This window comes from Ailuropoda melanoleuca, chromosome 15 (assembly GCF_002007445.2).
Source record: "Ailuropoda melanoleuca isolate Jingjing chromosome 15, ASM200744v2, whole genome shotgun sequence".
NCBI classification, from domain to species: domain Eukaryota; kingdom Metazoa; phylum Chordata; class Mammalia; order Carnivora; family Ursidae; genus Ailuropoda; species Ailuropoda melanoleuca.
In genome coordinates this window covers 44,838,276-44,862,363 of record NC_048232.1, presented here as the reverse complement: position 1 = coordinate 44,862,363, position 24,088 = coordinate 44,838,276, and the positions used below count along the sequence as shown (strand labels likewise).

Sequence of the window (24,088 nt, the reverse complement as noted above, 5' to 3'; positions counted from 1 at the left end):
GACACAATCCTTACCGTTTAATGGCACCTCCTTGTACACAGGGGCATAGTGGTGATTACAATCAACCTAGCTGCTTCCTTCGAGAGGGTCATAAGTTTATAAGAAATAGCAAGGCCAACACATTGCAGCATCCACAGATTAAAGCCCCATCCATTTTCTCACTAAAAAAGGGAGAAAAAAGAACCCTGTGACCCATTTCTGGAACAGCTTGCAAAGCCATTAAAGTTTTGGTCAGGCAGCCAAGGTTTTTAACAGTGACTCACATGATCAGAAATCCACATGGAAGCAGCTGCCTGAATTTTCTCTCTCTCTCTCTCTCTATCTCTCTCTCTCTCGGATAACGATAGTGAGTGGGGAAGTCTACCCTTGGCATAGGAAAATTGCACATGACCTAGAGTGAGTTGAGTATAACTCACATATTTATAATAATAGTGATCATTAATTGGGAACTATCGCTGTTCTAGCATCCATACTAGTTACTTTACAAATAATATTAAACTTTCATGATAGATCAAAATCACCCTCAAGGTTGTTAGTATTATTTTGTCCTTTTGTAGAAGGGAAACTAAGGTTTGAGAATATTGTGAAACTTATTTAAGGTCAAAGAGACAGTAATTTGATACAAGTTCACATCTGTTTGACTTTAAAACCCATAATATTGTGCTACACTACAGCATTTCCTTTTTTGTTGGTAATCTCATAATAGCTCAGTTTCAGAGTGGAAATAAGCATTACAAAACTAGGGAATGAATTATATTCAGCTTTAAATATCAACAGTAGTTGACCCAAGACCTCTAATTTGTGACTGGTGGCAATGAAAGAGAAGCAAAAGGGTGTTAGACCCTATTGATCTATGGATTTACTGGGGAAGCCAGTAGTTCTTCAAAACATTTGTTTTTGTTGTTGTTGTTGTTGTTTAAAGATTTTCCTTTTAAGTAATCTCTCTACCCAATGTGGGGCTTGAACTTAAACCCCAAGATCAAGAGTCCTATGCTCTACCAACTCGGCCAGCCAGGTGCTCCCGTTGTTGTTGTTCTAAATAAAAATTTCAGATATGTTGCCCTGGCCCCCAGATAGTGTTTGATGCCCAGGATCTATCCTCTTTGAGTATGATGATCAGCGCATTCCTTATCACAGAAGGCACATGAGAGGTTGTTTGGTGCTAACTACAACTAACCTAGTGGCTGTCAGAGTATTGTGCAAAAATTCTGGTAATGAATCAACAGAACAACGTGCCTTGACATCTGTCATGACTTTGGAGTATGATGGAGGCAGGGGGAAATTTATACTTGCCCTCCCTGCCCTAGCAATCCATGGGTGGTACTGACAATGCCTTAAGTGCTTTGTGTTTCCTTTTTCTACTGGACTTCCCAATCCGGTTCTTCCAACCCTTACAAAACATTTCATTATAATACATGATATTGGATGTATGGTTAGGGAAAAACATATATCTCTTTTTCTTTCTTTTTGTTTTTGAAATACAAAAGTAGGAACAAGAAAAGAGGAGAGTTTGATAATGGTTGCTGATAGAGCACGCACAGGAAGAATGACCTCATACCACACACACTAGACCTCTGAATAGCATTTATTCAGAGAAACTTACAGAAGCAGGAAGAGGAGCAGGTGTGCAGTCCCTCCTTTGCCTGTTGCTTTCTTAGACAGTGCAAAGTGATCTCGCAAGCCTGCAGTCTAAACTCTGGGCTAATAAGCAGTGTGCAAGGAAGATCAACATCAGCTGTGCTATGAGGAGGGCCTAGAGTCCCAGCCTTGGACTTCGCCTGACACGCCTTCTCAGCATTCATGTTTACAGCCATACCAGACCCTCCCTGGTGTGAACAGGAGCTCAGGCACAAGTCTTGCAGTTTCCGATGTAGGAACCTTGGCCTCCCAGCCTGCTCCTCAGTTCTCTCTCAGGATGCTTGCCAAATAGTCCCGCCCTGCAGGAAGCCTCCCTCATTCCGGGAGGACTTCCAGGGGCTAGTCTCGGATAAATGAACCTTTACTTCTCACTGCAGCATAAACCTGAAGCCCTCTGAGAACCAGCTGGAATTGAGAACATCTTATCAGAATGTGTTTGGCTGGGTCTTTGCCAGCACATCAAGTATCTTGGCCTATAGTACTTATATTGTCATCCTATCAGTCAAAAGAAACTGATCAAATCAAAAGTCTTTATTTCACAGCTCAGAGTTGTTCTCTCCAACACATCTGTCTAAATTCTTGGTAGTTTGATTATAAGCAAATATGATTCTTCTAGTAGCCTGACTGCTCAGTTCCTCAGAGTTTTTTCCTCCACTGATATTGTTCTTTAACCTACCTCAGCCGCTCACGCCCACAATCACATCATGAATCTTATTATTACCAATAATTGCCACTTATTTATTATCTGAATTTAATATCCCCACTTCTCATCATTCCAATTCGCTGCCTCTAAAGTTCAACTTAAACAATCCTTTGACCTCATCGGGATTTCTAGGCTGTGGATCCTGGTACATTTTCCCTGTCCTTCACCGCCCTTGAGCCTCCATCCCTTCCCCTCTTAAGTCTGTGACAACCACTATCATCATTCCGTGCGCGTACCCTCAATTCCTTTGCTTCTCTTTCACATAAACTTGGGAAAACACAACCTTGATTGAATCTAACTCTCTACCTACTCCTCATAGTTTGTGGTTGAAAGGAAGCGCTCTACCCTGCTATTATCTCCATTTCAAATTCGTAATTACAAACATCAAATGCGCCTGGCGATCTCACTGGACTTGCCAGCTCCATTCACTATCGAACTTTCCTACACAACTCTTTCCACTTTCTCGTCTCTCTTCAGACCCTAACAAACTTCCTCCTCCATTCTTGCCCTCACATGATTACCTTCTTTCCTACTCCCTTAGGAAAACTGAAGCACTCACAAGAGAATTTCTTCAGCACCCTGCTGCCCATTTACCCTGTAGTAGGACCTGCACATGGACACACTGCCTTCCTGCCTCTTACTAGAGAGGAACTCTCCATGCACTTCGGGCCAGCACCTCCAGTCCCCTTCACAAGTATGCAAAGACATCACTCCTGCGAATTTCTTTCCTTCTCCTATAGCATTATATTTCTCCCATTAAAAAAGAAAAACTCTCTTGGTCCCATCTCCTAAAGCTACTGTCCCATTTCTCCGTTACTTTAACAGCAAAATTTCTCAAAAGAGGCTTCTATACCTGCTTTCTCCAATTCCTTTCTACCCTTTCTGTCATGAATAACCCAAAACAGTCAGGCTTTTGACCCCACGACTTCACTGGACCTGCTCTTATGAACTTCACCAATGACTTTTACATACTCAAATTCAGTCAGTCTCTGGAGCGTTTGGCAGAGTTATTCTCATTCTTCTCCCTCATGCACCTTCACCTAACTTCTGGGATACTACCTACTCTTGGTTTTCTTCACACCTCACTAGTAACTTCTTATTGTCCTTCACTGATTCCATCTTTTTGCCTAGACTTTTTAACACTGGAAGATCCATAGCTCAGTCTGCGGGCCTCTTCTTTTTTTATAATCTGCATTTATTACCGTGGTGATCTCATATAGCTTCTCTAAGCTTTGTTAGAAAGCATCTAGGTTGACCTATACTCCAAGGTAGTTGTCCTTAAGGAGTGAATGTTCTGGCGTCTTGACTTAACTCTCTAGATGTCCCCTCTGCCTCTCCACCTAGGTTAATTAGAACTTGAACATTTCCCAGCCAAGTGCAAGCTCTGGTAATGGTTCGGTTTCTTCTCCAGGAGTTAGGGTTGCCAGATAAAATATACTTGGAACATCTACAAACTTATTTGTTGATTTTCTGAAATTCAAATTTAACTGGGCATTCTGTTTTTATTTACTAAATCTGATAGCCCTACCAGTGTTTGTCCATCCTTGTGGAATTTCAGTCTGCTTACACATAACTTAGGAGTTCAGCTAAGAGCTCACAGGTTCTCCTGTACAGGTTTGTGGAGCCTAGTTCTCTAGGTTGATTTTTCTCCCAGTACTCTGTTCTACAAATTCTTCTTTAGCCTCCACCAATTCCAATTTTTGTCTTTTCAATTCACTAAGAAAACTGTGCTCTACCTGGGCATGCTCACCCTTTGCCACAGCCCAGAAAAGGGGCCCAAGCAGAAAGCCAGGCAACTGTAGGGCTCACTTAATTTGTTTTGCTTCCCCCAGGGATTACAGTTTTGGGCTGCCTATGGTCCAATATCTGAAGACAATTGTTTGGAGGATTGACCATCCTGCTAAAGAATTGTTTGGAGAGGCCCTGAGTCTACCTGAGAGAGAGCAGCCAAGAGGAGCCCAGTCTTTTAGTTAACTCTGCCAGGGTGCCAGACACTGTAGACTGGCTCAGCGGCTAGCTGAGTACCACTAAGTGACATAGTCATTGCTGTGTGCAGTGAAATCGTTGCCCAGCCAGGACACCTGGGTGGCTCAGTCAGTTAAGTACCTGCCTTCAGGTCAGGTCATGATCCCAGGGTTATGGGATTGAGTCCTGCATCAAGCCCCACATCGGGCTCCTTGCTCAGTGGGGAGCCTTCTTCTCCCTCTGCCTGCTGCTCCCCCTGCTTGTGCTCTGTCTCTCTCCCTCTCTCTCTGACAAATAAATAAATAAAATCTTTAAAAAAAAAAAATAGTCACCCAGCCAAATCCTGTTCAAATTCCTAACCCCCAGAATCACAAGGTATAATAAAATGGTGATGTTTTAGCCACTAGTTTTAGGGTAGTTTTTTATATATGAGTACACAACTCTAACAGCTATCCAGCTCCCCCAAGACTTTTGATTAATCCATCTTTTTTTCTACTCATTTGAATTGTTACTTTTATCAAACATTCAATTTTCTTTTGTAGACCTATTTCTTAATTTTTAATTATTTTTTAAATAATCTTCTATTATTCATTTACCAGTTCCAAAATGGTTCATTACAGTAGTTTTATGATATATTTACTATCTGGTAAAGCTCATACTATCATGTCTCTTGTTTTTCAGAATGCCTCTGCCAATTTGTGCATTTTCACATGAGGTTTTATACAATTTTGACATGTGACAAAAAGTTTACTGTTAGTATTTTCATTGGGACTAGGTTACTTTTCAATCTGAATTTGGAAAAAAATTCACAGAAAATTTAGAGGAAAATTTCCATTTATTTATCTTCTTTGATGAACTTCATTTGTTTAAAATTTTCTTTATGTAAGTCCTTGGAAAATTCTACATGAATAATTTACATGAACAGTTTACCATTTTTGTTATTATAAACAGAAATTAGTGTTCTATTTTTCCAGTGTATTGCTGCTTGAATGTAGGAAATAAATTGGCTTATAAATGTGTGTGTATATATATATATATATAATTTTTTTTTTTAGTAGGCTCCACAACCTGCGTGGAGCCCAGTGCAGTTGTGATCTCACAACCCTGAGATCAAGACCTGAGCTGAGATCAAGAGTCAGGTGCTTAACCAACTGAGCCACCCAGGCACCCCTGGCTTGCATATTAATTTGAAACTATTCAATGACCAAGAGTTCTTGCTTCTTACAATTATGAATTTGATTTTTGTAGGTTTTCTTTACATCACCCACTTACAATAATAATTTTGCCTTTCTTTCCAACATCAATCTTTTTAATTTTTATTTCCATATTGTAGGCTCCATGAGGGCAGGGATTTTTGTCTCTTTTATGTACTATTATATCCCTAGTACCCACTGGCCTGACATGTGATAGATACTCAATATACATTTGTCAATTAAATTAATAGTGCAATAATTAGGAGGCAGGCTTTGGAGTCGGACTGGCTGGGTTTGAATTCTGACTGCTACTTGTTTGATATGTTACTTTATCTCTGAGTTAAATATTCTTAGTCTAAGATTCCTTTTTCATCAGTAACTTGGTGTTCAATAGCATCTATTTCATAAAGGTGTGAAGATGAGTAATCCATAAAAAGATCTTAATGGAATACTTGACACACAGTAGGTTCTTTTTTTTTTTTTTTTAAAGATTTTTATTTATTTATTCGACAGAGACAGAGACAGTCAGCGAGAGAGGGAAACACAAGCAGGGGGAGTGGGAGAGGAAGAAGCAGGCTCATAGCGAAGGAGCCCGACGTGGCTCGATCCCACAACGCCGGGATCACGCCCTGAGCCCAAGGCAGACGCTTAACCGCTGTGCCACCCAGGCGCCCCAACAGTAGGTTCTTGATGTATTTTTCTTTTCTATTATTTCTCTTCATTATAGACTATAATAATAGTAATAATTATAAATTGCCCCTGCACAATTTACCATTGCCCCTGGCTATAGAGTTTATTCTTTGTCACATGAATCCTATAAATCCTCTTTTTTGGTTTGCACAAGAATAAACTGAATAATTTATTCTCAGCAAAATTCAAAATTATAAATATTTTGAAAATCCTTTCAAAAAATGTATAGTAACAACATATATTTAATGTGTGATGATTGTGCGTTTTAGTTTTAATTTTTTTCCAGTTTTATTGAGATATAATTGGCATAGAACATTGTATAAGTTTTAGGTGTACAACGTAAAGAGTTGCTGTATGTATATATTGCAAAATGATTATCACAATAAGTTTTGTTAACATCCATCACCGCACATAGTTGTGATTTTTTTCTTATGATAAGAACTTTTAAGATTTACTCTTTTAGCAGCTTTCAAATATACAATACAGTCTTGTTAACTAAGGTTATTATGCTGGATGTTACGTCCCCAGAGCTTATTTATCTTACAACTGGAAGTTTATACATTTTGACCACCTTCATATAAATGCTTCTTTTGCACAGACTTTTCTTCCTTGGTAATTTTACCTGCCATTTGTCCTTACCCTCCAACTCAAATTGCCAATGCTAGCCTTAACCATTCATGAAAGCATTAATGCTAAAAGGATTGTCTTTATTGTATACAGAGGATATTAAAACTGCTTCCTGTTTATTTGAGTTCTGGCTGCTGTGGCCCCTAAAAGAAATAATTCAAAGAACCACATTTTCCCCAACTTCCAAGTCTTAGCCTAACAAAAGGATTTTTCTCCAAATTTATGAATTTATTTACATAAAAATCCTATGAAAGCATAAAAATTAGTCATGCTATTGTGCTTCTAATAAAGCACCTTTGCTAAAAAGAGTAAATTACATGAACTTGAGACTATCTCAGGAAATTTCCAGTCTTCTAACTTAAGTTTGAAATAATGCTCTTTTAATTCAGTCTTGGTTTAACTTCCATGGATACATTGGCCTTTTATACTTTTGATTTCATTAAATACTTTTATTTATACCACGGATATAAATATTTCCCAGTGCCCTTGGATTTAGGATTTCAAAGATCATTCTTTCTTCCTGTAGCTTCCCTTACATTTATGAGTTTTTTACCTGTATGCAGTAGAGGCTTAATCTCCTTTTGTGTGTAGATTTTGCATTTTATAAACGTGTATTCCAGGACCTAAGGCTCTGACTTTCCCATGTTGCTGGAGCCAGAGTTCCAAACCTGGTGGGTGATCACTCTCAGGGCCAGTATATTATCTCACCAGAGCCTCACATCCTGGGCCTATTATTGCCTCTACCTGCCGGGAGCATTGTCTGAAGCTGACAGTGTTTTCTCCTCACTGGTATCCCCAGCCAATCGAAGGCTACACTCTGGAAAGCAGCAATAAAAGCTGGGTGATTTATTGGTTTGTGTATTTGCTTTGGAAGTGTCCTCCGGTGCCACGTTTCTGGGCCAATAATTTTCAGACATTTGTTTGTTAAGGTAGCGTTAAGACTCTTCAAATATAATCTTACACGGTAGCCCAAGAGGTAAACGAGATGGAAAGGTTATTGCTCTGGTTGATGCAGGGAAAGAGTCTGGAGCCCTGTCTGCTTAGTGTTCCTCATTCCCTATTCCCTCACCTGGAACAGCATCTGAAGGTCTTCGTGGAAGCGCTGGTGTCAAGGTCCCAAGAAGGCAGAGTCTCCAATGGTAAACCTCAGTTTAAATGATTCTGTTAAGTATTCTGTTGGGCCTGCACAGCGTTGTCCTTCACTGTATTTTTTTCCAGCTGTTTTATTTTCAAAGTAATCCCAGTGAACTCTTCCAGCTGCTTAACTTGGTATTTACCTTGACATTTCTAAATGGGATGCTTACTGCCATTTTGGATTTGTGGGTATTAGACACTATCTACTCACTTCCTACCATGGGAGATGAAGATTAAACTCTCTTCCTATTTCTCCCCACATGTCTTTCTCTTATCTTCACACTATAATTTTTAATTTAACCAAGAGTTAGCATTTCTCTTATTAGGACAATGTAAATATTATTTGCATTTGAGTCAAGTAGGATGTTAGTTTGGGTACAACTTTTGATTTTTCTGAAAGTTAATAAATGTTTTACAAATTATTTTGCCTATTTTTTTTGGACCTTAATTGCATACTTGAACATATAATTTTTCAAATGCTCAAACATGCCGGAAAATATATCTTCCATTCCCCTCTCACACCCCAGTTCTCCCTCTCTGCTCCAGTCTGCACTACCTGCCCTCTAAGTCTGCTGCGCAGCTAACATCATGCGTTCTCTTCCATTTGGGATTCCTGTGTTCTGGATGCCATGTTTTCCAATTTTTTAGTTTATTTCCTCTTTTTGTTGGAGCACATGCTCTGATTAGCCTCTTGAAAAATGATTCATGGAAGGTACATACTGCATCTTTGCTGTCTGAAAATGCCTTGTTGTTCCTTGACATCACATTACATATAGAATTCTAGCTTAGAAATAATTTTCAATCAGAAATTTTAAGTTATTTTTCTGCTGTCTTCTAACTTTCTCTCTTCATAAGGATGCCCATTGCTGTGTGGCCTTTTTTACTCCTTGCACTGTGCATTCAGTTGGCCTTTTCAATATGGAAACTCCAGTTCCTTTAGTACTATATTGTATTATATGTCTGAGTGAGACATTTTTAAAGTATTAATTGAATGCTAGAGGGCAGCATTAATTAAGGACAAGTTGGGGAGCTTATTAAATTGTCTGTAGGTAATAACAATGATGACTATGAATGGGTAGAATCAGCAAGTTAAGATATTAATAAATTTCCTGAAGTGGTCTACACATCAAATGCTTTGGTTATTTAATTTTTATTTATTTTATTATTTATTTATTTATTTGACAGAGAGAGGGAGAGAAAGAGAGAGCACAAGCAGGACGAACTACAGAGAGAGAGGGAGAAGCAGGCTCCCCACTGAGCAGGGAGCCCGACATAGAACTCGATCCCAGGACCCTGCAATCATGACCTGAGCCGAAGGCGGATGCTTAACCGACTGAGCCACGCAGGTGCCCTGGTTATTCAATTTTTAAAAAGAATCCATCTGGGCAGTTATATACTGCGCTATTAAGGGGTTAAACAACTCTCTCCTGGCCTAATTTTCCCATTTGGAGAACATCCCCTGGAGAAATACTCCTGGCCTCTCTTCTCACTTCTTACTTATCCCTTCCCTTAGGAGGAAAATGATGTGACTGAATTTTATGAGTAGGAACAGAGCATGCTCAGCTTCTCACGTTCTGGTATCTCCTTATTTGCAGCCAGTCTGGCCACAAGAGGCATGCTGCATTAATCTTTTCTCAGCCTCATATTTAGGGGCTTATCTCTGTGGGGGGTAAGTTGTCCATCCTGCTTCTGACTAGGTGTGTCTAATTTAGGAGACTATATTAGGGAATCCATTGTAACCATACACCTGTGTTTTCAGATATCAGTTCAATAATAAGGTAATGTTTGATCTTCATCTTATGTTTGTATTTTAATTGGCTCTGAAGTCAGTAAAGGAAAAGAAATGTTATTATCCCCCAAAATCCCAGCATGTTTGTTACTATATGTGTATATATGTATACACACACACACACACACACATAATGAGTAGAGGATTATTTACCCCAAATCATGGGTGGTTTAAGGGATTCAAGAGCAATTTTGATATGGCTTGGTTTTCCCTGTCTCACTGCATTTGAAACCCAATACCCACATCATCTGTAAAACTAGCATACATTACTCCCAGCAACGGCTGAGGAGAGTGAACTTCATATTTGCTAGCATGTTCTTATAGCCTTATTGAGTGGGTACTGTCAAAGCTAACAGTGACCATTTTCATTAGTAACATAGGGAACATCTGAAGCTGTTTTCAGTGTGATAAATTCCCATAGGGTTCAGTTTAATGAAGACATTCGCCTCAATGCACTTGTGTGGCAGTAACATATTTCTAAAATAATAGCAGACTCACTGCTATTAATCCAAACAGGACTCAGATCCACCAGCTTTTTAAAATCTCATGTTTGTCAAGAGGGTTTATTGACTCCATCACCTTTTCAGTGTGACAAACTTTCTCCTATAACAAATATCTAGGTAATCCCAGCCCTTACAGATACGCTACATGACCAGATCATAAAATGGAAAAAACACCAGCACCTTTTTTTCTCATGTCTAAAAGATTTTTTTCCTTCACCCACTTAATTCCTTCCTCCATTCATTGAACAGATATCGTTTGTTTATTTGGTGTCAAGCACTATGTTACATACTAGGAGGTAAAAAAAGAAAAAGGTCATTAAGGAGAAGACTGGCATAGAATATAATGATAGTAGTATAATATAAGCTGTGTAAAGATATATGCAGATTGCTTTGGGAACTCAGTAGAGCGGGTGATTTTCTCTGGCCAGAGGAGCCTGGAAAGGTTTCCAAAAAAGACAAGTTGCTACATCCTCTTGAGTTTAGCAATCTCACAATTAACTTCTTATATCAGATTTTGACCAAAGGGCAACTATATGAACAGATATATATACGCATGAAGATTTGGATGAGACTTCAATCGTGTTAAAGTTATTTATATTAAGTATCATGATAAATGGAATTCAAAAAAAGAGTTACTAAAGCCCAGAGGGAATAGGACTAAGATTGTGTTGTAGTCCATTTAGTTTGGTATTTGGTCCCCACAAATGTAACTTGGAAAAGACCACATAAAAATAAAAATTATATAATTTTTGGTAATGCAAAAAAAAAAATCTGGGGCGCCTGGGTGGCACAGCGGTTAGGCTTCTGCCTTCGGCTCAGGGCGTGATCCTGGCTTTATGGGATCGAGCCCCACATCAGGCTCCTCTGCTATGAGCCTGCTTCTTTCCTCTTCCTCTCCCACTCCCCCTGCTTGTGTTCCCTCTCTCGCTGGCTGTCTCTGTCTGTGTCGAATAAATAAATAAAATCTTTTTTTTTTTAATATTTTTTTTTAAAGATTTTATTTATTTATTCGACAGAGATAGAGACAGCCAGTGAGAGAGGGAACACAAGCAGGGGGAGTGGGAGAGGAAGAAGCAGGCTCATAGCAGAGGAGCCTGATGTGGGGCTCGATCCCATAAAGCCAGGATCACGCCCTGAGCCGAAGGCAGACACTTAACCGCTGTGCCACCCAGGCGCCCCAATAAATAAAATCTTTAAAAAAAAATCTGATTTGGAAATAATTCCTTCCAGAACTCCAAGTCTAATTTACATATTTGAGTAGCAGAATTAGTCTGTGAACCATTCTATTTGAAACAGTGATTAATTAATGCATAAAACATTTTTTGAACATGTATACTGTATAGGAAAGAATGCACTAGATTCATGCAGTGGTGGAGAAATAAAATTCCTATATAGTTAAGGCTGATAATATAAAAGGCTGAATCAGGCTATAAAAGGCTGAACAGAGAGTGGTCAAGCCCATGGTGAAATGCAGAATGCATACCTTACCCAAAGAAATTTTAATTTTAAAAAAGTGTGCAGGCCAAATAAAACACATTTGGTAAGCAAATCTGGCCCATCAATCAGTTTGAAACTCTTGGATTCAGGCAATTCAAATACTAATATGATTCCATCCCTATCCATGGAGTTCCCAGACCATTGGAGGAGATGGACTTGTAAATAACTTTGGTACCATAGTTTCTGCACTGGTAGAGGGCAGCTGAGCAGTGCTGTGGGAGCGCAGCTCACCGCCTACTTAAGATTGGCAGAAGTCCTAAAGTGGGTGTTAGTACCATCATCAGTCAAGAATTCTACCTGTTATCCTGTAAATCATCCCCTTCTTAAGTATGCTTCAAGTTTTCTCCCCAGTACTGTCCACAGCTTACTTTTTTTCATTACATATTCTATTATCATTTACCTATATGGAAAATCTACTATTTTTTTTCTGTAATAATTTCAATTGAATACATTTGAGGTTTTTCAGTTATACAATTAACATCACACATATGAACAATTCTGCCAACTTCTTCTTTTTCATTATTTGTACTTCTTTTCTTTTTTGGTCCATATGCCTTGGCTGAGACTTCCAGAACAATAATGGTATATAAGTTTGATTGTGGCCACCCTGTGTTGCTCCAGCTTCCATAGGAATTCTTCAGATATTTTGCATGAAGGTCACTTTAAAATATATTAAAAACTAATTTGGAGGGTATATACTTAAAAGAATCAAAAGTAGGGACTCAGATGCATATTTGCACATCAGTATTCATAGCAGGATTACTCACAGGAGTCAAAAGGTGGAAACAACCCAAATGTCCACTGATGGATGAATGGATAAACAAAACATGGTAGTACATACAGTGGAATATTGTTCAGCCTTAAGAAGGAATGAAGTTCTGGCATACACTACAATGAGGACGAACCTCAAAGACATTATGCTAAGTGAATAAGCCACACACACAAAAAACAAATATTGTGTGATTCCACTTATATGAAGTATCCAGAATAGTCAAATTCATAGAGACAGAAAGTAGAATAGTGATTACCAGGGGCAAGGGGTGTGTATATGGGGGCTGGGAGGGGTTGGGAGGGCGGGGTGTGGTAATAAGAAGTTACTGTTTAATGGGTACAGCTTCAGTTTGGGAAGATGAACAAGTTCTGGAGATGGCTGGTGGTGATGATTGCACAACAGCGTGTGTGTACTTAAATATGATGATTTTTTTTTAAGATTTTGTTTATTTATTCGACGGAGATAGAGACAGCCAGCAAGAGAGGGAACACAAACGGGGAGTGGGACAGGAGGAAGCAGGCTCATAGCAGAGGAGCCTGATGTGGGGTTCGATCCCATAACGCTGGGATCACGCCCTGAGCCGAAGGCAGACGCTTAACCGCTGTGCCACCCAGGTGGCCCTAAATATGATGAATTTTATGTTATTTTTTTTTTTACCACAGTAAAACGTTTGGAAGTATTTATTAATTTTTTTCAAGTAAGCTCTATTCCCGACGTGCAGCTTGAATTCACACCCCGAGATCAAGAGTCGCATGTTCTACTGACTGAGCCAGCCAGGCACCCCAAAAATTTGGAATTATTTATAGCATTCCTTATATTCTGGAATAGTTAAAATGATGTAGATCTTAAAGTGGCATCTGTTTCTTGAGAGTTAAAAACAATTCACCTATAGAACATTCTGAAGCTAATTGTCCCTTCTTTCCTGATATCTGAGATTTTTTTTGGATCTGAAACAATTGCCAATTTTTTTTTCTAAGACCAATTTTTATTGGTCAGTTTCTATCTCCTTTTTTTTTTTTTTTTTTTTTANTTTTTTTTGATAGAAAGAGAGTGTGTGAGCCTGGGGTGGGGGGTAGGAGCAGATGGAGAGGGAGTGAGAGAATCTTAAGCAGACTCCCCCACTGAGCACAGAGCCCCACACAGGATTCAATCTCAAGACCCTGAGATCACAAACTGAGCTGAAATCAAGAGTCCGACTTAACCGACTGAGTCACCCAAGTGCCCCAGTTTCTATCTCTTTTCAAGAGAAAACTTGGGTAACTTGTATTTTCCTAGGAACTAACCTATTTTATCCAAGCTTTGTACTAGCCAAAGCATTTCCTTGTAATTCTTTGAATGCTTTGCTACATCTGATTTCCTTGTTATCTCTTAGTATTTTGTATATTCATGAATTCTCCACATCCCCAGTGAAAAAATAGCCTTGCTATATTAGTTTTATTTACACACACTCCCCCCACCCAGCTATTGTTTCTTAGGTCTAAAGTTCCATTTAATTCTTTGTTATATTTCTTTTCTGAGATTTTCTTTTTTTTTAATTTGTTTCAAATATGTTCACAAGTGCTTGTTAAGATATTTTTATGATGGTTGTTTTAAAATCCTGTCCGATAACTCCAGGGTCTGTCTCATCTTCTTTTTGGCAATTGTCAATTTGTCTTTTCTCATTAAAGTTGAGATTTTCCTGGTTCTTTGTATGACAGGTGATTTCAATTATATCCTGGACGTTTGGGGTATTGTGTTGTGAGACTCTGTTTCCTCTTTAATCTTCTTTTGTACAGGTAGTCATCCTGTTTATGTTTGCATTTGTTAAATGTCGACAATTATAATACACTACACCTTTTGCAATCCTGTTTTGGCATTTTTTCACTCTTTTTGTACAAAGAGCTTCTCTGAGAAGCCCCATATACTTTGGCTAACTCCATTGTCCACTTTATAATTAGGATAGCAAGAAATACCACTTGTTTGTGTACTGCTCTTATTTAACTTGTAACATCTCTTCTTTCAAGACCTTCAAATATTGTCTTACCTTCTCCCACCAAGGGCTGCCCCAGGCCATTTTCATCTATCCCATCTAGTCTAGCTTGTCTTCAGCAGCTAATTAGACACATCGGTATTTAGCTCTTCAGTCGTCCTGCAAATCTTTCTGAGACATTTAGGCTTTCTCCCCCTCCACCCTCACTTCATAGGCAGCCTGGGGTTCCAACTCCCCTTCCCAGTCCTTCCTCCTCTTGGGGGCCCCTGAACTGCCCTTCCAGAGGGGATGTTTGTGCCCACACTCAGTTCAGCAACAGCTGCTGCTAATTAGCTTATTCAGCTTACTCCTCCTGGAAGAGTGATGTAATGGCTTCGAAATATTGGACAGAACTTCTGCTTTTGAGCATTGTGAAATTATTCAACCGGCACAGCAAGCAGTAAAATCAGAGTTCAGTAACATTCTCATCAACACATAGGCTCTAGGCTCTAAAGGAGGAAGGCCGGTAGGGCTGCAAGAAGGAGGGAGAGGAGAGGAACGCTAGACTGTAGGGTCAGAGCCTAAAGACCCTAAAGACCCATGCCTCAAAAAGACTTGGAGAAGTATTAGAAAGTCAGTTAAATACATATATTCTGGCTAACAACGAAGAAAACGCCTGGACTAGGTGGGATGAAAATGGCCTGGGACAGCCGTAGGTGGGAAAAGAAAAATAATGAAATAATTGTAGAACTTGAAAAAAGAAGAGATGTAAAAAATTAAATGATAGCAATAGTAAACAAACAAATGGACAGCCTTTCCGCTTTCCTAATTTTAAAGTAGACAGTAAAGTTAGCCAAGTATGGTGTTGGGCTTCTCAGAGGCTCTCTGTATAAAAAAATGAAAAATGCCCAAACGAGATTTTTAATACTATGGTATATTTTAATGGTTTACATTTAACAAATTAAAGCTTTTAACATCATAAAAAGGAACAGTGTGATTGTGTTCTTCACAAGAAAGTTCTAGATTTTATTTTTTTTAAAAATTAATGCCCATGATGTAGTCATCCCAGTTTAAAGTGTGTGATGAGCATTCCCTTCCCGTTCAGATCTGACAGCGGTGACTTCAGATTGAATGTGTAACCTTAACAGGAAATGGAGGCCTTTTGCATGGGAAGCTTGGGTCCAAGAGAAGCACCTCCCATCCAGTTGGACTCTTGAGTAATGTGTTGAGCAAGGTGAGCCTGCTCATCTGTTACTCATGTGAGAACTTGTTTTAACTGTGCTTCCCTCATTAGGCAGATCAGTGGGCCTGCAGAGGGCCTAGTGCATAAGTAAATAAAACTCCTGTGTAGGACTTGACCTACTACCTCCATCCTGTTTTCAGGCTGGCTATGGGACAGATGGTGGGAAGATAGTAGGAATGGGAGGAGAGGAAAATATTTGTCTGCAAGCAGGAAATGAAGGCCTAAGTCCAGAACAGGTTGAGGGAATGCGGCCTCTGATCTGTAGACTGATGGGTAGACTGATGGGTTGCTCTGCGGGGCCTGCGCCTCAGAGATAGAATCGTTTGCATGCCGGGCAATTGTATGTGTGCAGTGTGTTTCTAGGCTTGTACTGTAGTTGTCTGTGTGTCTCTGTCCATGTATGGGTGGCTTCCTGTCTCTATGCCACAGGGCGTCTCAACATCTGGCTTGCTTTCCCATTTTGTTTCTCCCTGTGGGCTTGGTTATTTGATTAAGGAACTCTGAGAAATGAATCCATTTCTTTATCCATCAATCCCCCAGAATTCCTTAGAGGCAATTTCTCTCCCCCACTGCAAGGGCCTCTTCAGTCTCTTCTGTCTCTGCCCTTCTTATCAAACCTGGCACCCAGCAGATCTGCTAAGGAGGCCCTACCCTTCCCTTTCCAAAGCATTTGCATCTGCAAAGGGAACAAACAAAGCTCCAGGTCCACCAAAGCAATTTCCAGGTGGGTGATCCTAGGCACCAGTAGAAAGAGACTCTCTTTGGAGGAGTTTGTAGCGAGAGGTTCTCTGTGTGTTTAGAATTTTAATTTAATAAATACATTATTTTTAAACTTATAAAATGCAGGTTAGAATATCAACACAAAAGAATTTTTGAGGTTTAAAGTGATAGAGTGCATACACCTAGCCCAGTGCCACAAAAGAAAGTGAGCGTTTGAGAACTGGCTGCCGTCTGCTGGGGGCACTACCGCTCAGCTTCGCTTCTGCACCAGGCTCTGGGCGAGGCAATGGCACGAGCACCTGATACAATAGTTAACAAAACTGTTCTCCAGACCTCTGGGAGCTCAGCCTAAAGAGATCGTTTGCACATGGACAGCTTAGTTCCCTCTCCCCGCAGATGTTTTCTTATATATTACCTCACTCAATTCTCTCTTTGTGCTTGGTATGTGTAATTTTTAATATGACAAAGGAGTTGTCCAAGTTCCACACCCAACTTGGAACAGGTGTTCAACATCACTCAAAAGTATGTATATCACAGCAAAATACTCTCAATACAAGTAATTGTCACTAAATTACTGAACTCAGGGCTATGCAAGAGGAAGACCAATGAAACCAAGAGAAAAGTCCTCAAATTTTTGTTTCTGAAAGCATGCATTTGAGTTAGGGTTCAAGAAATATGATCACTGGAAATGTATTATGATAATTGGAAGTTATTAAAGTGCTTCCTAAAATTGAGCTTTTATTCATGGTGTCATACTGTAAGAGCCGTATGCCAGTCTGTCTCCCCCTCCCACCCCCGTGTGTACGTGTGTGTGTGTGTGTGTGTGTGTGTGTGTGTGTGTAAATGGGGTGGAGGTTTGTAGAGGGATAATCAGCATGAGTAGTTAGACAGTAAAATAAGCTCTGTGTTGTAGTATATCTTCCATAAAAGTGAGCATTCAATTAATTCCAGAGCACTTCTGTCATTTTAATTATGATTCTCTCAACGAGTTTTCGTGCCTGTGAGAGGTGCTCACATGAACTTATGTTCCACCTTCCCTGGCATGATAACAAAGGAGGACAAACTGTGGTCAGTGACCTTACCCCCTCTGCTTCCATATGGGACCTGGATACCGGAAGACAGGATTCTAATTAAATTACGTGGCTTGTTCCTACATATTTCCCAGTTTTTGTTGCTATTGTGCATGAGATCTATTTTTCTATGCAATGGTTAACTCTTTATTGCTAACATATACCACTATAGTTTCATGGCTCTTTTTGGCAACCCAAAATTTGATCTCTTAAAGATCACTCTATTCCCCGGTCCCCTTGAGGATAGAAATGTGACCATGTTAGTGACAGAGGAGGACGTTCTTTGCGGGGTGGGGGAACAATTTTCTAGCAAGTGTGGGGTAGAGGCATCTGGGTCCTTCTGTGTGGCATTGGTGGAGCTCTGGAAGTCCAGCCCTGAGTAACCACAGGGACTGGAAAGTGGTGGCAATGGGGTCTTCACTACACCCTGCGAACACTCGTATATATAGTGAGGCTGGCCATTCCTGGTTACATGGCTTCAGGCTCTAGTTCTCCTGCCCTCCCATAAATTCTGTGAACTGGCTAATATCTTGTGATATGTTCTTTCTTATTTAAACTAATCCTCATCTCTTACCTAGTCTCTTTGGATTGCTCTGTAGCAGTTAAAAAGAATTCAATAGGTTATACACCCTGACACGAAATGCCTCAAACATTGTTATGCAATAAAAACAAAATGCAGTATCACAAACAATATGGCACATTTCTTCATGTATGTATATCTTTGCAAATGCATAGAGAAATGCATCGAGAACTTCTGAGGAACTACAAACCCAGATGATAACAGTGACAGCCTTTGGGGAAGAGAGTGGGAGTACGGAACGAAGTCGGGGAAATTCATGTAGACTTGTGCCTTTTACTCTGTATACTTTTTCTCGAATTTCTACAAGGAAAATGCTTTCAAGTATTGCTTATGTACCTAGCACAGCAAAACAAAACAGAAAAAAGAAAACCAGTGAGCCCGAGTGTAGCAAATAGTGTAGGCTATTATCAGCTTGATTCCACTGAACTAATCTTATAAGCGTTGTACCATCTACTCCACACAACATAGATGAAACTGCATAAGCGAGGGCCTTTCTGCTCTCAGGGGGCCGGAGAAACAGACACATAAAGAGATAAATACTATATAGTGTTGAAAGTAGAAGGATAGCAATACAAAGAGGTTTTGTGGGAGCCCCGCGTAGGGTCCTCCTAACCTGCTCCAGAAAGAATGACGGGTGCTACCAACAACTCTTCTAGGCAGTGTGTGGGCATTTACAAAGAATTTACCCTATAAAATATTGAGGCCTTTGTACAGGATCTGGTTGTATAAGCTCTGATGGGCAAACCAGCCAACACTTGTCTTCCCTGCACTGTGCCCTACACCTGTGGCATTGTCCCACCTTCTTGTTATTGTCTACTTTATTCCTTTCCATCATTTTTCCTACTTGATGTCCTCATGGTGCCTTTCAGTGGTCAGGACCTCCCAAAGCCTGCCCCCTAACCATTCGTCCCAGCTTCCCAGTTTGAATATCCAGACTTTACCCTTGTCTCAGAAGCCAATCTTTGGCACTACTAGTCTGACTTTTCTTGGTCTACCTAAGTCTTGGGACCAGTCTGATAAAGTCAGCCTGTCCACGTGATGATGGAGGGTGATGGCTTGATGAGTTACTCCCTCTGGGTAAGAGATTCATATTTTAACCCAGCCTCCAGGGCAAGCCATCTCTCACCCCAGAGAAAGACACCAATATGTGGGGAAATTTAATCATAGTCTACCCTTCTCCTGCCATCTTGGTCAAAATTAATAACTTGGGCTGTGCCCTGGCTGTTCTAGGTCATCCTCTTGTCCCGTGCATTGAGGTCCCTGCCCCATCTCCATTCTTGTCTGTAAACTACATGAGGGCAGCGCTCAGCATGAGCCTGACATAGCAGAGCTCAATGCAAGTTGGCTTGAACTCACTCATCCAGCAAATCTTTATTGATCTCCAACTATGAGCAAGATGGTGTTAGTTCTGGAGGCAAAAAGGGGACCTGCTCTGAAAGAGCCAGTTCTTTGTGTGCAAAACCATTCTGCTTCCAGCTTTTGGAGGGTTACAGTGGGTGAGTGAGAAGAGATAGTCCAGGCATAAATAAACCTACCAAGAAGCCAGACACATATAAATAGCAGTGCTTCCCACGTTGCAGCAGCAGCTCAGCTGAGTGAAATATATGGACAGGTTCCAGGACCCTGGTACTGGAGGAGGACAGTCTTACATTTGAAGAGAAAGACTTTTTTTGTTCCCCTCAAGTTTTCTATTTTATTATGAAGCATTTGGAACAGTAAAGAGCCAGTATAGAAACTCTCTTTATTCAGACCACATAGATTCAGTGATTGTTAAACATGTTGGCCTATTTACTTCATTTCTTTTTTTAAAAAAATAAGGAAATAAAGACTACATGTGGAGTTGTAAGCCCCTATACTTCTCCCTAATTCTATTCCCCTGACCTTTTGCCAGCGATCACTATTCTTCTCAAGTTGCTGTGTTTCCCTCTGTTTATATTTTTTTTCTCTTGCTCGATTTATGTGGTCCAATAAATATGCATGGCACTGGTTACGTTTTTAAAGTTTACATGAGTGCATTTATACTTTGGATATTTTTTGCAAAAAGTTTCTTTAGTCAACTTTTTAATGACGTGATGGTATTTATTTATTGGATAAACTTCAATTTGCTTGTCCATTCATACATTGATAAACATTTGGCTTAATTCTGATTTCTTATATGTCTCCTAGCAGTGGAATTTCTGGCACATAGGACATAGGCATCTTAAATTAAAATGGGTGATGAATGATATTTTTTTACAGTTAGTTTTTCTGTTTTTTACGACTATTTATATACCTTTTCTTACTATGTCTATTTTTGTTCTTATTATTTAAAAAGATTTCCATCAAGGCCTCATGCATTATCAATTAAAAGCAAAGTTGCACACATTCAGTACTGCACCAGAATATTCCCAATACCTTCATTCCTTTTGAATGACAAGGTCACCTCATTTAGCCACTCTCTGCCTATCTGGAATCTATCAATATCTTCACTAGGGCCTTGTGCATATCAGCTTGAGATTGTGTATTGGGAAGAGCCCCGGGGATCTGTCTGCTAAGATATACAAAAGATTCTCAGGAAGGGATTAGCTGATGGTGACTAGCCTCCCATGTAAAGTGAGTGCACTACCTCAAAACGCTACCATTGCCCAAAACAATTCTTCAAAGCCGCTCGATTTTTGCAATAATGGTCTATTGTGTGGTCATTTGATATTTGAAACAAAAATGACTAAGCACTTTTTAGGGGTGAAGCATTGGATCAGGTTCTTCAAATTCGTTAAATCTCTTAATCTTTATATAGCCTTCAGCCATAGGTATCATTTATATCCTTTTTACCAATGAGAACATAGATGCTGGGCTGAGGTATGTAACCTGCCCAAGATGACAAAAACCACAGAGGCGGGATTTCAAACCGAGTCTCATGGGGCTGCAGAATCCATGGTGTTGGACGAAGATAAATGACACGGATTTTCACCTTCAAAAAATACAAAAAAACCCATTCCTGTAAAAAATGAGAACTTGAAGGGCGCCTGAGTGGCTCAGTCAGTTAAGCGTTTGCCTTGATCCCGGAGTCCTGGGATCAAGCCCTGCGTCGGGCCCTCTGCTCATCAGGAAGTCCGCTTCTCCCTCTCCCTGCTCTGCCTGTGGGAACTGCTTGTGCTCTCTCTGTCAAATAAGTGAATAAAATCTTAAACAAAAACGAAAACCGAGTACTTGAATCGAATCGAAAGAAAACAAACCAAACTGAAGGACATCGTTCAAAACAATTGAGATATACTCTTAAAAAATATCAATGTCACAAAAGACAAAAGCTGAGGACATGTTCCAGATAAAAGGAGGCTAAAGACACATGACAACTAAATGTCATGCGTGATACTGGGTTAGAGCAGGAAGGATGCTCTAAAAATGTTACTGGCACTACTGGCAAAACTAAACACAGAATGTATTGTAGATAATAGTATTAAATCAACATTGAATTTCCTGAATTTATCATACCCTTTATGATTAAGGAAAATACCCTTGTTCTTAGGAAAAACATTTTTCATTATCAGTAATACTGATTGCTTCTAATATACCTGTGGATTATTTGTAATTCTTCTATGAATATTTGATTGTTATCTTTTGGCAATTTAAAAATGAGGGCATGATATGACTGGATTGATTTCAGTTTGTTTTGTTTTGTTTTTAATTGAATGTAATTGTATGCATATTGAGTGGATCACTGAATCAAGGAAAGAATTGCAACAACCAGGCTGGAGGAAAAGGAACTGACATTTGACAATGTCATTTTTAAGGATTTGGTGGATTTCTTCAATATGAGAACCCTGCCCCTTACTCATTAACCATTCTCTGTAAGGGCCATGACTTCCTTCTGCCTCATTAAATGCCAATTACACTCTTAGTTTTTAAACATGGCATTTGCACCTAAACTCAAACTATCGTTATATTAAAAATACATTAGCTTGCTTTTAATCTAAGACCTACGGCCTTCAACTAATTTAGGGGCAAAAGGGAGAAAACCCCATTATAAAATTTTAAATTAAATTGCCCTAGCAGGGGAGGGAAAATAAGGAGGGCTTCTAGGCCCTATAACCTTTTGAGACTCAGTCTGAGGAATACTCCTCCATGAGGCCCTCCCCAGAGGCTCAGATCTGGTGAAGGCCCTTCCTTGATAGTCTGCTGGTACTTCTTTGGCACTCGTGTATACCATTTGATTATTTTGTCAGGGGCAGCCATGGGTGTCTGTCTTAAGGAAAGATACTGAGTCAAAGATACTTCCTTTTGACCTCCAGTGTCTAACCTAGTGTCTGGCATACAGAAAGAGGTGCATAAATATGTAATGGATTAATCTAAATTTCATTTTTAAAGAAAAAGCATATCCATGTGTATGTATGTGTGTCTCTGTGCCTGTATCTAAAAGTCAGTGTCTGAGGACTACAGGGGCCATCCTGCCTAACCCTTTATTTAATTTAATTTATTTATTTTCCAAAATTTTATTTAAATTCCAGTTAATTAACATATAGTGTGATATTGGTTTCAGGAGTAGCATTTAGTGATTTGTCACTTACATATAACACCCGGTGCTCATCATAACACGTGCCCTCTTTAATACCCATCACCCACCTAGCCCTTCCCCTCCCCTCCCTCCAGCAACCCTCAGTTTGTTCCTTATCAAGACTCTCTTATGGTTTGCTTAACCTTTTATTTTAGATGGAACTCTAATAAGCTCATCTAGTCTCCCACCTATAGTAACAACAAAAACCAGAAACAAAAAAAAAAAGGGAATGTAGTCTGCTTCTAGAAGAGAACGTTCATGGCAGCAGTAAGTGAAAGACCAACAGAGATGAGGGAAAGAAAATTAGCAAAAATCCGAGTCTGAAAATATTTCCTGTAAACGATGTCGATAAGGGCGATGCCAGTTCACCAAGACGACTCAGGTACTCCAGAGCACTCCAGATACTCAGGCAGAGAAATCGCTGTTTGTAAACGTTAAAACAAAAATGTTACAGAACGTTTAAATTGTTTTTTTATTTTGACATGTCATCCCTGTCCAAAGTTTAATAGGTGGGGAACTGCTATATGTGTTTTTTATTGTTGTTTTTCCTGGACACTCATATGGTCCCTGCTTTTAATTTTAAAGCAGATGAATTAGAACATTTTGTATTTCTCCCTTCCAAAAAGATTCCCAAAATGAATTACTTTTGTGGCCCTCGACCAAGTTTTGTCAGAAATGAACCATGACTTTCCTCAGGCACCGTTGCGACCTCAGAAGTGACAAGAGAGCCGGGCGCTCTCCTTCCCTCCTCCCACTCACGCCCACTTCGTAAACACGGCCCCAGCCTGCGTGGCCGGCCCAGGTGGCTCAAGACCGGGCCTCCTGGCCCTCCGTCCATCCTCCTCCTGCACGGCCAGCCCCCAGCCTCCAGGCTTCCGGAAGGGTAACACCCTGGTTACAAGCCGCCTCTGTCGGTCTGCACCTCCTCGGGAAATAAACTCCAGGGCTCATGCAGTGGTGGACGCCGAAGCATCAGACATCGGCTCAGGTCAGCCAGCTTCGCAGAGGGCCTCCTGGGAGCCTCGGCCTGCACGTCCAGCGCGGCACACCAGGAAGCCCTTGGCAAGGCCTTTACAGAGCTCCACGCAGCTGTCCTGGCCACCCAGTTCCTCTTCCTGGAGCCAGAGGCCCTTGCGGAACTCCCAGCCTCTGGTGGCCAAGGCTTCCAGCCTTTAAGAGACCAGATGCTGCTGTCCCTGAGCCCTGCTCCCTCCGCTCTCAGAGCTCCAGAACCTGGAGGGTTGACAGGCTCCTTGGGTTCCACCCAGTTTCTCAGGGCTCAACCCCACTCTGACGAATCCGGCCTCTTTGCTTTGCTAGAGCTCTGTGCACTGTGGTGAGGGAACTGCGGGACTGTAGCTCAGGCCTTGGCATCAGGCTGTGTCAGCAAAGACACGAGGACACCAGAGAACAGGAAATCGTCATGTGCCCCCAACTCCAAGCAGCCCTCTAGGATTAGAAACACAGTGGTGGCCTGGTCATTAA

At 40.4% G+C, this 24,088-nt stretch overlaps 1 protein-coding gene across 17 annotated transcripts in view; it reads left to right on the top strand.

Moving 5' to 3' along the window:
• Positions 1 to 24,088, top strand: part of LOC105238883 — a 196,047-nt gene that overhangs the window by 126,687 nt on the left and 45,272 nt on the right. Inside the window, exon 1 of one of the 17 annotated variants that reach the window (XM_034644434.1) lies at positions 6,123 to 6,178. The exons of 14 other annotated variants lie outside the window; for them this stretch is intronic. The gene's annotated coding sequence lies outside the window, so the exon portion shown is untranslated. Of the gene's footprint in view, positions 1 to 6,122; positions 6,179 to 9,235; positions 9,297 to 24,088 lie in introns of those variants that run through there. 2 more of the 17 variants (XM_034644436.1, XM_034644433.1) reach the window with 2 other exon arrangements.